This window comes from Hermetia illucens, chromosome 5 (assembly GCF_905115235.1).
Source record: "Hermetia illucens chromosome 5, iHerIll2.2.curated.20191125, whole genome shotgun sequence".
Classification (NCBI taxonomy): Eukaryota; Metazoa; Arthropoda; class Insecta; order Diptera; family Stratiomyidae; genus Hermetia; species Hermetia illucens.
The window spans coordinates 12,110,274-12,127,181 of record NC_051853.1 but is presented as its reverse complement, the minus strand read 5'-3'; the positions used below and the strand labels follow the sequence as shown (position 1 = coordinate 12,127,181).

The 16,908-nt window shown below is 44.9% G+C and overlaps 1 protein-coding gene across 2 annotated transcripts in view; it reads right to left on the bottom strand.

Moving 5' to 3' along the window:
* The window catches only part of LOC119656952 (beta-1,4-mannosyltransferase egh), a 111,587-nt gene that overhangs the window by 63,042 nt on the left and 31,637 nt on the right, over positions 1–16,908 (bottom strand). Inside the window, exon 2 of one of the 2 annotated variants that reach the window (XM_038063667.1) lies at positions 11,652–11,698. The exons of the other annotated variant lie outside the window; for it this stretch is intronic. The gene's annotated coding sequence lies outside the window, so the exon portion shown is untranslated. The remainder of the gene's footprint in view (positions 1–11,651; positions 11,699–16,908) is intronic. 2 annotated transcript variants of the gene reach the window in all.

The window sequence follows — 16,908 nt, the reverse complement described above, 5'->3', positions numbered from 1 at the left end:
TTGTCGCGGGGCCTGTCACCAAGAGAGATCAGGTAGGATTTAGTATAGTAGAATAACTCCAACTATACTCTATTTATCTCTTTCCCTGATCTGAGCATTTTATTTTTGTTTTACTGAGGGTAGTACAGAGTACGTTGCCTCAAACCCTCCTCCTTTACCTGGGCTTGGGACCAGCATACTATGTTATCAACGTTTATATAATGCATCCCTTGTATGGTCTAATTTACAGACACATCCAGGAAGTCAAAGTAGTGGATTAATGGGGGAGTACAGTGGAGAGGGTAAAAAAATGGATTTTTTTCGGTCTAAAAAACCTTTATTTCTTCTCGAATAACACGCTGGGACTCCGAGCGTTGAATTCAAAAAATTCCCGCCGTTGTAGTGGTTTGTTTGCAAACGTGCGTGGTCTGCTTTGATCCTTCTGTTTGCCAGCTGGCCCGCTGCATTTTCTGCATTGTTGGGAGTCTACGCCTTTTATAAAGTAAAACTCACCGAGCTAGGTGTTCGTGCTATTTATTAAAATGTTGTTGTTATTGTTTATTGGCAAGTGTTTGGTTAGGTTGTTTACCTTTGTAAAGTACCTTGGTTTTGGCAAACTTTTATTATTAGGTGCAGCAACTCGCGGTAAAATGTGCATATTCGGTTCTCACAATTGGAGAAAGAACTGAGCAACGATGACGACTTGAGGAACCAATATGTACCATTCATGGAGGAACTAGGCCACATGGTGCAAGTGCCTGACTCAGATAAGTTTGCAAAACGTTATCCATCCGAATCGGTTAAACATTTCAAATTAACAGTTACATATGGCACGGCCAAGGCTCCATATTTAGCGATGTGCACTTTGTATCAGCTATCGGATGACGAAAGGGTGCACTGCCCAAAAACGTGTCGAGCCATTAAAGAAGACTTCTACGTAGATGACGTCCTAACCCCCCGAGATACGATCAACGAAGCGCAGACCTTACAGCAAGACCTTATCAAAGTATTGCAAAAGGGAGGGTTTCAATTACGGAAATGGGCAGCAAATCACGTCCATTTCTGTTCCCGATAGAGAAGCAAACCCACTATTAAGCATCGACAAGGAAGATCACTTGAATACGCTAGGAATGTGTTGGGTTGGACTGTTTCTTCTTCAAGGTTACCTTACTACTTTTTGAAGTAGCAAAGTTATTTGATCCAACGGGATGATTGTAGCCAGACTACAATACACAAACTGGGATGAACCAATCACGGAAGAATTTAATGCGAAAATTTTCCTCACTGTTACCGGTTTTCCAGGAAATTATTATTCCAGCCAGCCATTCAAGTCCATGGATTTTGGAAGCAACATATGCGGCAGTCATCTACATAAACATTGTGAAACGTGAAGGCTTCACAACTGTTTAACTGATAACGTGGAAGTCCACGTAGTGACGTTAAAGGTCTAATCTATTCCACGGTTGGAAGTGTGCAGCGCTGCGCTCTTGCGCGTTCTGATGTCAGCTACGTTAGAAACCCACGATTGGAAGGATGTCAATCCTTATTATTGCACAGACTCGATGATCGTTCTGCAATGGCTCCAAAGTCCAGAGTCAGCCGTATTCATTCATCCTCCGACTTCTAACAATGGCTACATATAAACCACAAGGCAAACCCGACGGATGTCGCATCCCGTGGAATTTTCCCAAACCGTTTAAAGAATCATGCATGGTGGTGGAGAAGTCCGAAATGGTTAAAGGAACATCAGGACAAATGGCTCGTTTTTAAGAACGGACGAGTTACAGCAAAGTGAGGGCATTCTCATTCGGATGATCCAACAAGAGGCGTTTGCACCCGAAATTAACTCACTCAGAACCAACAAACCCGTAGCCAAATCAAGCTCAATGGTTATCTAACACCATTTCTTGGACCAAATTTTGCGGGTAAGCGGCAGGATACAGCGGAGTGCTGCAGGTTTCGACATATGGCTAATCTGGTCATAAAACATTACCACATGTTGCATGGTCCCGCCCAGCTAGTACACTCGACGATTCGCACAAAGTACTGACTCATTGACGGGCTTACGGGCGTGAACCAATTTGGGAGGAAATATATCCACTATTTCAGAATGGACGCCAAACCGAGTCAACAACTGATGGGAATACTACCTCAACCCTTTCCTCGGACCGGCATTGATTACGCTGGGCCAATCACAATCAAGTGAAATAATGGTAGAGGAGCAAAAACCACGGAAGTATACATAGTTGTGTTCATATGTTTATCGGTAAAGGCGGTACATCTGGAACTTGCTAGCGACCTAACAACGAAAACTTGTATTGCTGCAATCCGATGGTTAATAAGTGACAATGGCATCAATTTTATAGGAGCTGTTAAACTATTATGCGAGGCTGCAAAGGAAATACTCAAAGAAGCTCAAGAAACCCTTGTTGCCATCAACATCAACTGGAAGTTCATTCTCCCAGGAAGTCCTCACTTTGGAAAAATCTGGGAGGAGTGAAAACCATAAAGCGGAACTTAATCAAGACTCTCGGCTCACACTTATCAAATGTTGAAGAGATGTTGACCCTATTGGCTCAAAACGAACCATGCATGAATTCGAGACTTTAAATATCATTGCGTATTGATCCACATGATCACGCATTGACTCCAGGACATTTTTTAACCGTAAACACCTTTTTGAATTACCAGACGGGCAAATGGAGGACCACGTTACTAAGAAATGACAGCTGACTCAGAGACTCGAGCAACACGTCAGGCAGCAATGAAGTCTCGAATATTAACTCAGTTGCAACGAGCGAAATGGGGGAGTGGAAACCAAAATGTAAAGGTGGATGATTTAGTCCTGATCAAATTCGAAAACCAAGCATCTAGCCAATGGCCTTCGGAAAAAATCTTAGCAGTACATCTCGGATGCGATGGCCTGACAAGGGGGTGTGATAGTAAAAACGAGTAATGAGGACTGTGGAGTCGAGCAACCATCAGGAGACATTGACATCAACTAGAATACACATAAAAGGAAGCATAAGACCAGGCCTTCAAAGCGAACATCTAGAATGTCTAAAATAGCGATAACCTTGTGTACTATTCTCGTTTGTTTGACAGGTGTCAGGGGCAACTACACCCTTAAACATCCTGAACCAAGTATATGTGCTAAACAACTGGGGCAAGCACGGCTGATTAAGGGACGATGTCGATTGAACATTAACGTTCAAACGATGAAATTATCGCATGCATGCGTGTATGGTATCAAGAAATATATATATACGAACATATAGCACATTTGTAACAAAGGACTTCGACTGTGTCCAGACATACGTTGTACGGAGCTCGTCAATCAGTTAGAAAAAGAAGTCAATAAAACTATGGACGCAATCACGCTGTGGATTCGAATGAGAAATCCGCGTGGGATTCTATCAAACATACTGCAGGGAATCTTCGGTATAAGTGACGAAGTTTACACAGATATCGACAAATTGGATGAGAACCAGAGACGAATTATCAAAACCATGGAACACCACGGCAACCTATTGTTAACCATTGCCAAATGGGTAAATAAGACACGACGATCTTTAACAGCCAAATTGCATTTTCTTGCCAGGAAAAGTTGACTAAGTTTTCAAAACAATGGCGGCAATTACCTCTTGGTATACGGGTCAAAAGTATACCAACTAGTGTTCGGTCGGTTAGAACACATTCAGGAACATTGCGAAGTGTTCCACAAAATTCAATTAGGAACAGGAAGCATTGTCCACAGCAACCCTAGCGAATACACTGTCAAAAATACGAGAAAAACTAGGGAGCACCCTAACCGTGGTACCGAAGGAAGTAGACAAAACTGGTATTGCCATCCAGCGCATAATGCACGTAAGGAATAATAATTAGCCCGATCTAACACGTGGCTGTTTCTTGTCCCCATCATGAACCCTGTCGCGCTCACGTCTGGCGGGCATAGATAGGATCTCAAAATTGAAGACGTTTGGTATCTTGTAAATGGGTTCCCATTGTAGCCTTACAAACTCCACACCCATTTTGCGACCGAATCTAAGGACACTTAACAATGTTAACGTTCAGCATACCTACGTCAAGCCAATAATCCAACAACAGGTCAACATTACCAACCCAACATTTGTGTCCGTACAATCAAAACTAATTCTGGAACAGGACGACGGTTTCATTCAGAGCATCCAGCACCAGCCTATTCCAAGTTCCAGCTTGGAGGACGGAATAAAAACACGGAAGGGAAAATACTAGTCGGAGTAGACGTTAACGCCAGAGCCCTCGAATGGAGCATGCCTCAACCAGATTCTCGAGGCACATAGATTTTGGAAATGGTCGCCAGGACACGACTGATTGTCCTAAATACCGGTAACACTCCGACATTCCGACGACTTAGTTGCGAGGGCACGATCCCTGACGTAACTTTTGCTATGGAGTCCTAAGTGTCAGCGGTACAACGATGAAAGATACTAGAAGATTTCACGGCCAGTGATCATCAGTACATTTCTCTCGAAATGATAAACGGCTCTTCCCAACGTTTTGTCGTTCGGCAAACTCTTACCGGGTGGAACATCGAGAAAATCGACGTGGTAAAATTTGTCCAGGCTCTCTGAGGAGGGATAAATCAGCGACAAGACCCAGGTGCAGACAGAAGAGCTGCAACTGAATCGTTAGTTCATTTAATAATGAGCCTTATTACGGCAGCTTGTAATGCATCGGTTCCTAAAAGTAAATTGCATCCCAGAAAATTCCCCCTGTACTGGTGGACAGCTGAAATCGCAAACCTAGGAAGGAATTGCTTCAGACTTCGGCTGATTGCTCAGCGCGGAAGAAACCAAGACGAGGTGACGCTTGGGAAGGGAGAGTATAATAGTGCTGGCAGGAGCTAATCAAAGACGTAAACAGAGAGCCATGGGGCCTTGGGAATAAGCTAGTTCCCAAAAACTCGGTGCTTATCGGTCGTCCTGTTCTATGGAAACAGCGAAGATGGAAGAAATCGTGCAGGGCCATTCTCCTGTCCACTCCATACGAATTGATGCTGTCGATTAAGGAGTGAGTACTGAGGAATGTCCATTCTTCTGCAAGGAACTAGAAGAGGCGATCCTGTCCACGAAGGACAAAAGAGCACCAGGACCGGATAGTATTCCCAGCGAAGTATTGAAACTGATATGTGAATACAAGCCGGGCAGCGGATGTTTTTCCCTCCCGCTGGAAGGTTACGAGATTTGTGCTGATAAGCAAGGGCAAAGACAACTCAGAGATGCCATCAGCGTATCGTCCGCTTAGTATGTTGAACACAGCTGGGAAGCACTTCTCAGTTCATCAAACCACGACTGACTGACGCAATATATGCTGTGGGAGACTAGCTACCAACACAATATGATTTTAAAGTGGGGCGATCCACAATTGATGTCATTGAAGAAGTGATCCAAAAGGTAAAGTTGGCTGAAGTAGACAGTCGCCACTGTCGACGAGTGGTGCTCCTTGTGATCCTCGACGTAAGAAATGCCTTTAATGCGAGGTGGTGCGACATGCTTGAGACATTGGAAAATCGTTTCCATACTCCAAACTACCTATTGCTGATGTTGAAGAACTATTAAAAGGACCGTGCCCGGGAAGGGCAGCGCAGAATGAAGGCTACATCGAGGGCGGCTCAGGGATCTATGCTTGGTCGGCACCTTTGGAACGCCTTATACGATGTTGCGGCATTGGCTACTGCACGCACGGTTGATTTAGCTCAGCGCAAACGGAGAATGGTGATGCGGCGAGTTAGCAGATGGATGGCTGAGCATGGATTCCCCCTCGGCCTCGAGAAAGCTGAAGTCTTTGTGCTGACCAAGGAGAGGGTTCCCACAGTGCTCCCTATTCAGGTGACTGAAAGCATGGTATTGTCGCAGCCGGCGGTCAAATACTTCGGGATCATGAAAGACACAAAGATGAGCTTCTTCGAACTGATTCGCAACACCGCAGACAAGGCTGCCGCTAGAATGTTTTCTGATTTGCCGGCTGATGTCAATAATTGGAGGTTGCTGATGAGCGCGATTCAGTTCTTTGTTTACGGCTCCGAAATATGGGCTGACTCCCTCAGTAAGGAAATGTACCGTAAACGCCTAGCAGAAGTGCAAAGACAAAGGGCTCTGCGGGTTGCGTCCGCCTATCATACCGTCTCGGAATCAGCTGTAATGACGATAGGGGGAGTTATTCCGATCGCCCTCCATGCTGACGAGCAGAGACTTATATACCTCCGAAAAGGTAAGGGAAATAAGTAAGCTGTGGCTTGTGACGAGTGACCTCGTACTCTTTGTCCATGACAACAATCTTGGGAAAAGAATCGAGTGGTCGATGGATCACCCATCTGATAGAAGACGACAAATTCTGCAGTAGGTGTCAGCGCGTCAGAGTGAATCCTACCTGCTAATAACTTCTCCTACACCTTCCAAGGCACAGGCGGAAGGAAGGGAAGCCAGAGACGTGAACGAAACTGACTTGATGCCAGTTCGAGTGATCGAATCTATGCAACCCGGGCACCGCAAACCAATTGAGGTGCTAAGTAGAAAACAGACGAATGCTCTGCGGGATGAGATGAGATCTTTCGTGGATGAGAACATGGGAATTGCGGTACTTCCAAGTACGGCTTTTCTCAGAGAAATTAATCACGAGGGGATCGAGTCTCTGGCAGTACGGTGTGGGGGAAACCCCGTCATACGCGGACTGCCGCATACGCTTCTAACTGTTTTCCATATGACAATAGACTAAGTTTATGTCGAAAAGCATAAAGATTGGTCAAATCAACCTGCAGCATGCCAAAGCTCCCTCCTACCCGTTGACAGCGAGAATGACAAAGCTACAGGATTTCCCCTATATCTTTTTGGTGCAAGAACCGTGGGTTCGATTTAACAGAATCTGTGGCATTGGATCAGTAAAGGGGGCTAGGATCTTCTACGACGAAAGATCCATAAGACCGAGAGCTTGCGTCCTGATGTCAAGACGGTTAGAGGCAACTATGCTCAGACAATATTGTTCCCAGGACTTAGCTACGGTCATCATACAATACCAGATAAATGGCGAGAGGAAAAACATCATAGTTGCCTCCGCTTATTTACCCTATAATTCTTTGTATCCTCCACCGACGCAAGAACTTAGGGATCTGGTGGCGTATGCAGAATCAAGTGGTCTCGAACTCCTAATAGGTTGCGATGCGAATGCTCAACATATTTGTTGGGGCAGTAGCAAATGCAATCCAAGAGGAGAGAAGCTATTTGATTTCATCACTTCAGCTGGTCTTATGACTGCAAACGTAGGATGCGCCCCTACGTTCGTGGGACCGAGAAGAAGTGAAGTAATTGACCTAACAATCTGTACCCCAAAATTGTTAGAGTTGATTACACACTGGCGAGTGCTAGACGAGGTCTCACTGTCAGATCACCGATATCTAGAATTCAATCTGACTATTGCGGGCGAACAGTCTGCAGTACAAAGACCAAACCCTAGGAAAACGGATTCAATGAACTTTTTCGCAATAAAGTACAGTTCCCTAGGCGATTAAGGACTCCTTTGGTGCTGGAAGATGAATTGAAAACTCTGAACTGCACACTTCTAGAGTGCTATGAAGAGGCTTGTCCTATTTCCCGAGGCCAAAGCGGTAAAACGGCTGTGCAGAGTCCTCAAAAGAGATGAGTCGGCCAAGTTGGATTCTCTTAGAAAACCCGACGGTACTTTCACGAGCTCCAGACTGGACTCAGTACAGACCCTCCTGGAAGTATACCACCCGGGGGAACGGGTGAGAGAAGTGGTAGGGGGAGAGTTGAAGGTTCTTGCAACCGCTTCAACACGCAAGTGTTGCAAGAGGAACTGGAACACTGCGAAAGCGGTTGTTACCCATGAAAAGGTGAGTGCTGCGATACTGTCCTTTGAACATTTCAAAACACCTGGCATGGATGGCATCTATCCGGCAATGGTGAAGGAGGGTATGGAGCATTTAGAGCGACCTCTAAGAAATATTTTTCGAGGATGTCTTGCTCTGGGCTACGTGCCTTCTTCTTGGCAACAGGTTAAGGTAGTTTTCATACCTAAACCTGGGAAAGATGACTATTTTAATCCAAAGAACTTCAGACAGATCAGCTTGACTTCATTCTTGCTGAAAGGTTTGGAGAGACTGGTGGAGTGTCACATTCGTGGAAACGCACTAAGGTCACACCCAGTTAGTGAAAACCAACATGCTTACCAACGTGGAAAGTCCTGTGAGTCTGCTCTTCATTCTTTGGTCACAAAGATAGAGGATGCAACTTTGAATGGTGAGTACGCGATGGGGGTGTTCGTGGACATTGAAGGGGCTTTTGACTGTGCACCTTCTCAAAAACTTTGTGATGCCGCCAGGGCGCATGGTGTTGATGATGCTTTAATTAAGTGGATCCATGCTATGCTAACGCAAAGATTGCTGTGCACTGAGGTAGGGGTCGATCGCTACCTGACTACGGAAGCAACGAAGGGCTGCCCTCAAGGAGGTGTGCTTTCTCCGCTTCTGTGGAGTATGCTGATCGACTCACAAAAAGGAGAAAACTGGATCGACTTTGCCTTCCTGAGATGAGAGGTACTACCCTTCAACTCTCCGAAGAAGTGAAATATCTGGGGGTCACTCTAGATAAAAAACTTCTTTGGAACAAACATGCTCTCACAGATTATGGACTGTGCAGAAAGACCTTTGCCTCGACATGGGGACTCAAGCCTCATGTGGTAATGTGAATATACGTTGCCATCATTAGACCGATGTTCGTATATGCATCCGTAGTGTGGTGGGTTAAGGTTAGACAAAAAGGTTTTCACCGTAAACTAGCCGCACTGCAAAGAACTGTTTGTCTGGGTATCACTGGTGCCATGAGCACGACATCCGGCGCAGCTCTGAATGCACTACTCAATTTGCAGCTCCTGGATATATTTATTCAAAGCACTGCAATGAGAGCAGCTCATAGGTTAATTCGATTAGATCTATGGGAAAACAACAGATGTGGGGGGCACAGAGCATTGGAAGAGTTACTGGGAGGACTGAATCCAGTTCTTACAATGCCTTCCGATTCTCGTGTCCCCATACATCTGTTTGGTAGAAGATATGTAGTTACCCTGAAGCGTAGAGAGGACTGAGAAGACTCAGAGGAATGCGTGGCTGGATATACGGAAGTCTTCTACATCGATGGCTCAAAAACAGAAGAGGGTTCTGGAGCCGGAGTCTACCTCTCGAATAAAAACGAGAAGTGGGCTTTTCCTTTGGGACAATATGCAACGGTTTTTCCAGCCGAAGTTTATGCGATCCTAAGGGTGGCAAACTGGGTGATTGACGAGCGGTTGAAGGGCAGGCGCATCGCAATCTGCAGTGACAGTCAAGCTGCACTGAGGGCATTGAGCAGTCCTTTGATCACCTCGAGAATCGTTCAGGAATGCAGAAACTGTTTGAACTCTATGTCTAGATTCAATACGGTGGAACTACTCTGGGTACCTGGTCACTGCGGCATAGAGGGAAATAAAATCTCGGACGCTTTAGAGAAAGAGGGGTCAATCTCCCCTATGCCGGGAACGGAGCCAGCAATTTGGGTATCAGTAGCATTGGCTAAATCTGTTTTCAAAAACTGAGAACAAGTTTCCCATAATGACAGGTGGCAGAGCCTAAATGCTGCTCGACACACCAAACTTTTCCTGCCAGAACCGAACATACGTACCGCAAAGTTTATCCTGTCGAAAAGCAGGTGTATTGTGGGCATTCTGACAGGCCATCATTCACTAGCTGGGCATATGTTCAGAATAGGAATTACCGAAGATGATACGTATCCTTCCTGTAATGAGGAAGCGGAATCCACGGAGCATTTTCTACGTGAATGCCCCGCCTATGGACGCATCAGGCATCAGATCTTTGGTGCCGATGTTCTCCAATTGCGACGGGTAGCATCACATCCACTAACGGAAATCCTGCGATACGTTAACGAATCCGGAATATTCCGTTAGACGGGGGAGGCGAGTACAATGGGCCAACACGGCCTGAGTGCTCAGAAGCTGTAGCTTCTCCCCCACCATACACACACACACAGATGTCAGCGCCATCGTCATCACCTTTCGATGGAAGAGTGCCTTGGGTTCCCGGACAACACAAACAAGACCATGTTGCAGGGGGAAGACATGTGGAGCCGAATGGCACGTTACACTCAAGGTATTCTTAAGATGAAAAAGAGAGAGATGCCAGAGTAGCTGAGGCTGAATCGGCCTACCCTGAGAGAGTTTTGGACGTTCCAGCGGGGTGTTTCAGCCGGTAGTCTGTCTGAGACAGGAGTCCGACACTTTATGCGTAAATGCATTTCACCTCCGTACCCCCAAAAAAACTGCAAATACCAATCATTTGGAAATAATTTAGGGATTTGGTTGGCATTTGTCGATATTTATACAAAAAAAAAATGCCTAGTGAAAGAAACGGAGTTCTTTTAATTACTTTAATAGCTCGAAACATCGTGATATAAATTTTTTTTTTACTGAACCATTCAGATATTATGTATTTCCGTTCATTTATCATTCCTTCCTAAAATATTCTTTCTACTCTAAGTATTTTTATATTATGTTTGACATTCAAGTTATGCAATTTTTTACACATGTGTCTACATTTCATTTAAAATTTTATAAACACGAACACTGTGTCAAAATAGCTAAATTTCGATACATATCTATAATTTATTGTATCTTGAACGTTTTCTCAGCAATCAAATAACAAATTTTCCTTTCTATTATGATGCAACTATGTCATAGTTATGTATTTGAAATATGTGTATTCTGAATATTTTAAAGTTTACTACTTCGGATGTCCTTTTATCGTAACTGAATCTGAATCTAGTTCTTGTGATAATAATTTTTATCTTCAGCAAAACCTTTAATCTATAATAATTATTAAACTGAAGATTTTCAAATTACAGAAATTCTATTCCGAGATCCGCTCTTATAACTTCGACACCGTATTCTCCACTTTTCATCACATTTCCAATTAAGACATAAATTCATCTCTTCATTCAATCCGCCAGATACTCCACAAAGATACTATCACACATTTTCAAATTCAATTAGAGCCTAAATAGAGAAGTGGCGACTTCTTGACCTGCATGAAATAAATTTTTGGGGGATGCCAGTTCCATAGGGAGCTCACATTACTATTATACATTACACGTAGTAATCCCAGTGGTCCCATTGTAAATTTAGCAGCTAATTTAATTCAACAAAGGTCAATAAAATGGTCACAACAAGATCAAGGTTTCAATTGGGTCAACTATTCCGAATATGTCTCCAACTTTATTGCATATGGAATGGTCGGCCGGAATCATAACATCATTCCCTCACGTTGGGGTTCGGCCAAATTGTTGGTGTCATGAATTGGCCATAAATTTACAATATGCCGTGTTTGTGATAAATAAGGAGATTGAATGTGAGATAATGATATTAATGAATAAATTATTGTGGAGTACAACTGCGTTTCTTAATGATACTCGAAGCAATCTGAATTTAGTTTTATGAAAGTCACGGAATAATTTAGACAAAAATATATGGAAATGTTTATGTATGTTGAAATGAAGCGAGGTACTACCTAGGAAATTAGCCACATATGGTGTATGTAGAACATATCTAAGAACACGTTAATGGAAACTTACGTGTAAAGTGAAAAGTATGATGGGATATTTGAATTATCATCAGAGACCTGAAAAAGGAAATATATCTTGATTAAAAATAGTGGTAATAGTAGTAATAATAGTAGCAATAATATAATAACTCCGGCGAAGTCGTTCCCAAGCCCGATTGAGAAAGGAGGAGGGATGGATAGTTTCAGTGTGAATGGCTGTACGCCACCGCAGCGTTTCAGGGGGTAGGTGAGGAAAGTGCAAGAACTTTGTAGTCATGCAGATTACTCACTGAGGAAGCTATCCAAACACCTGGCAGTTAGGTATCAAATGCAAATCCATCCAATGAGAAGGAGAAATTTGAGGTCCGGTACGGTTCGGGCTCCCGCAATGGACAGCACAGCGTCGAAACCGCTAGTCATGGGGCGGTTCCACGTCTAGGCGCCACGACGACCGGGAGCACAGCTCCGCCTGCTGCAGCTGTTTCGCCACAATCTGTGGAGACCACTTCAGCAGGTTCGCGTAGGCAGCGGATGAAATGGACTGAAAAAATGAACCTCTTCATCATCCGCTCCTACTGCGAAATAACGGTGGGGGTGGGTACAACATCTTACAACAATCCCGGCCACCATCAGGGAGCGTGTTCGACTTGAAATCATCGGGGAAACTCGTGACCGAGAGTCGATGTCGAGAGTCAACAACACCACGCCGCACTGCAGGTAACAGTTTCAGTACTCGCCGAAGCACTCTTCTCCACCGCCCAGCTGCGGTTTCCGCTGGGGTTCGGGACGAATTCTCGGATATAGATCCTTTGCATAGAACAGGTATTCCCAGGCTCTATGCATCTCCAGCAACTCCGGAAATTCTATCTCAAGTCAATGATGAGATTGCATTTCGACTGTGTGCTGATATGTCGCTGCTGCAACTACAATTACTTGTGTATTGTGGTGCAGTTCCGGCTATCAGATTGCACGGTCAGAAGATTCGCTTTCGCGTTATTGGTTTGAGTAACAAAAGAGATCCACCATGGAAAATTCGTCTGGAACGTCGGCGGGACTCACTAAGGCAGGACATTGCTAGACTGATTCAGATCAGCACTGGCAATGCCAGCCGACGGGTGAGAAATAAAGTGCAGAGGGTTTACCGGAACTATGCCATCCCCTGTGAGACACCCGTAGTTGTTATTCTGGACACACTAAAACAGAAACTTTTTGTCATATGCAGTCGGTTAAGACGGTATGGCGAAAGTTATTCCAGACGTGTCCAGAATGCAACATACGCGAGGAACCAGCGGAGCTTTTTCAGATCTCTCAACGAATCCCAACAGAGCGCCCAGACAATACAGTTCTCGGTGACGGAAGCGAAACCGTATTGGGGTGGACTTTGGGGGTTACCTGCTTAGCATGCTGAGCATGCTGAGGATCACCGCCGAAGGCACCCGCCATGCCAATACACCTGGCATGAATTTCGCGGATGTTACCGAAGAGGAAGTTCGACGAGCCATAAACAGCTCGAAGAACTGGAGGGGCCCAGGTCTGGATCGGGTGCAGAATTTCTGGTATAAGAAATTTACCAGCGTACACAGTCGGTTGGCACGCAGTATAAATGAGGTCATGAGTCGGCCGGAGGAATTTCCACCTTTCCTCACTGCGGGGATTACCTACCTTATCCCTAAGAAGGACACGGTGCAGGACCCCGCAGACACAAAACCGATCACTTGCTTACCAACCTTCTACAAATTCATCACGTCCATTATTAGTGGAAGGATCAATGCGCACCTCGAGAACAACAACATTCTGTCCGAGGAGCAGAAGGGCTGCCGAGTTGGGTCAAGGGGTTGCAAAGAGCAACTCATTATCGACTCGGTAGTTGTAGGACAAGCAACTAGAGGCCAAAGAAACCTCTTCAGTTGCTATATCGATTATGCCAAGGCTTTTGATAGCGTTCCGCATACCTGGCTAATCGACAATCCTACATCTGTATCGCATTGATCCGAAACTAATAAAGTTTTTGGCGACAGTCATGGAAGGGTGGCATACCACCTTATCAGTCCGTACATCTGAGGGTGCTAATACCTCAGAGCCCATCCGTATACGGAGTGGCATCATCCAGGGGGATTCGTTGAGTCCCCTTTGGTTTTGTATGGCACTGAACCCCCTTTCATGGCTACTGAATGATGCTAGAGGGCATGGTTTTGCAATAAAGTATGGCCTACATGATAAGTGCGAACTGACACACTTGATGTACTTAGATGACATCAAGCTTTATGCTGGTACTGACAACCATCTTAGAAGTCTGTTGCGAATAATAGACATGTTCAGCCGTGATATTCAGATGGAGTTTGGATTAGATAAGTGTCGAATCCAAGCTATCCGCAAAGGTCATCACGAGCCGCATGCCGGACATAGCATTAGTGACCTCCACATCGAAGCTATGACCGAGACAGACTTCTACAAGTACCTAGGAATGCTCGAGTTGGTGATCTGAAGGATGCTCTGCTGCCCGAATTCCTGCGGCGTGTAAAGCGGGTGCTGAAATTGCATCTCTCGGGGAAGAATAAAATAAGCGCGTTGAATGTATTCGCTATTCCTTCACTGGCTTATGCATTCGGAATATTGCCGTGGACGAAGACCGGTCTGGAAAACGTCCAGCGGCGGATACGGACAACTATGTCCAAATTTCGAATGCATCATCCAAAGTCTGCGTGGAGCGAATGAACCTGCCCCGTGACATCGGAGGTAGGGGCGTGGTTGACGTGGCGGCACAGCATTATCACCAAGTCGACTCGCTGCGTGCTTATTTTTACAGCAAAGAGCCGGCGAATCCCTTGCATGCGGCTGTCTGTAAGGCAGACTGTGGGCGTTAGAGACGTTGGACCATCTAATTTCTGGCTGTACTGTTATGGCACCGGTGCAATACATCACCAGGCATAATGCTTTATGTAAGGTTATCCATCAAAACCTTGCATACAAGCATGGGCTAATCACGGGAACATGTCCGGTTTACCGATATGAGTCGCAAGCAGTACTCGATAGTTCTGCTTGCAGCATGTATTGAGAGCGGCAAGTTCTGACTGATTGCCATACTGCGCATAACAAGCCTAGCGTACTGTACTGTTCCCTTAATATTGTCAGCTACAGGTATTGTACCTAAATCCCCCACGGCTTCCCTTGATGTCCTCGGACTTTCGCACAGTCTGGTTCAAACTGGATATCCGGATAACATCGGTTTCAATATAAGTGATAGGTATGTTTTACTGAAGTAGAATTAAATCTCTAAACCTAGGAGGATATGCAACCTCAAACCGATTGTGGCAGAAAGAATAGCATCAAAGTGTAAAAAGGACACATTTGGAATTCAATGCGTCCGCTAGTACTATGAAAAACAAGGAACAAATTCAACAGAAACTGTTATTTGGAGATCGTATGTTATGAAATATTATCTTTTTCAGAATCTTAAACAGTTTTCTATAAAATATACTCAGAGCGTTGATGGAGTTGCTGTATTAAAAATAATTCCTCGCATCTATCATAGATACCGGCGATTCCATACAGGAGGGTTAAAGGGTAATATGTATCTTAGGAGGTCTTAGAAATTTGGCACCGCTATCCTCAAAAAATGCCTGTAGGTCTGCCTTAGTAAGGAACTCCAGACACCTCGGTTTTGCTTTGAGGTCCACCAATTCGATATCCTTAAAAGCTGTCTGGCGTCCTGACCTACGCCATCGCTCCAGCTTTTTTTATACCATAGATATTGCCCTTATAGATTTTCCGGGCAGGGTCATCCTTATCTATACGGATTAGGTGATCCGCCCACCGCAACCTGTTGAGCCGGATTTTATCCACAACCAGATGGTCATGATATCGCTCATAGATTTCGTCAAACAGCAGATTCACTCCGTGGATTCATCCATAACGAAATGTTTTCGGTCCAGGTCGCGCACACAGCGAAGCTCCAAGAATTTTCGCCCACAGAATATGGAGATTCAACTCCAAAGCAATCAAATGAAGGAAACCATATAATTGGACTTCGGACCAATGAGAGACACTCCGACAGCCGATCAACCTTCCTTTCGAGGACTTGCAACGACGAACCTGACGAACGACGTTAGACTTGCTGATGGTTACGAGGCAGGACTTCAGTAATTTCGTATACTATGAGCAGTTCAACAATAATGACACCACTCAATCCCTGGCAAGGAAGTGCTGTGTCGATGTTAATTACTTCCAGACATTTGTCTGGAATTGGAACTAGTCTAATATCTTTCATTTCTACCGAAGCCCCTAAAAGTTAGCTAATTGCGAGAGGGTTAAGTGGGGCACAATGAGGAGTAGGTCCACAGTGGATTCATTCATTTAATTAAACTTATTAAGTCAATAAAAAGGGCTTACCAAGAGATTAAAAGGAGAATTGCCAAATTCTCCTCCTCGGACACCACCATGTCGTGGTGGGGGAGTTGGTGGTAGTTTCTACTACACTAACGCTGTCCAAAAACACATGAAGATGGAAACAAATGATTGTAACTCTCCAAATGACAAGAAGTCACAGACTTCGAATCCACCCCCGACTCTGAGAAATCAGGTCGTGGCCGAGGCACGGATTTTGGAGACCTCACCTAATTCATGTTCCCCCACGGAGAAATCTGTGGAAGACAGGCTCTCCACTTCACTGGAAAACCTACAACCGGTGTCTACGGGCCGGTCAGCCAAAAAGGATAGTACAGCAACTTCCTTAATGAGAGGAACTGGAAATCTGACTACGGCCGGCCTGTCGATGACACTCTTGCCTAACTCTTCGAAAATACGGGGGAGGAAGACTCGGCAGGCGACAAAGCTGCAGGACTGTCCTTATATATTTCTGGTTCAAGAGCCATGTGTTCGTTTTAACAGAATCTATGGTATTTGGTGCCGATCTAGGTCTGCCTTAGTAAGGCACTCCACACACCTTGAATTTGCCCTGACGTCCACCAATTCGATATCCTTAAAAGTGTCCTGACCTACGCCATTGCTCCATTTTCCTTTTCTACCATAGATATTGCCCTTCTACATTTTCCGGGCAGGATCACTCTCATCCATACGGATTAGGTGATCCGCCCACCGCAACCTGTTGAGCCGGATTTTATCCACAACTAGATGGTCATGATATCGCTCATAGATTTCGTCGTTATGGAGGCTGCGAAATCATCCATCCTCATGTAGGGGGGCAACAATTCTTCGGAGGAATCTTCTCTCGAACGCAGCCAAGAGTTCGCAGTGTGTGAAACCAAAACCTTATTAGAATCAAGTCGATG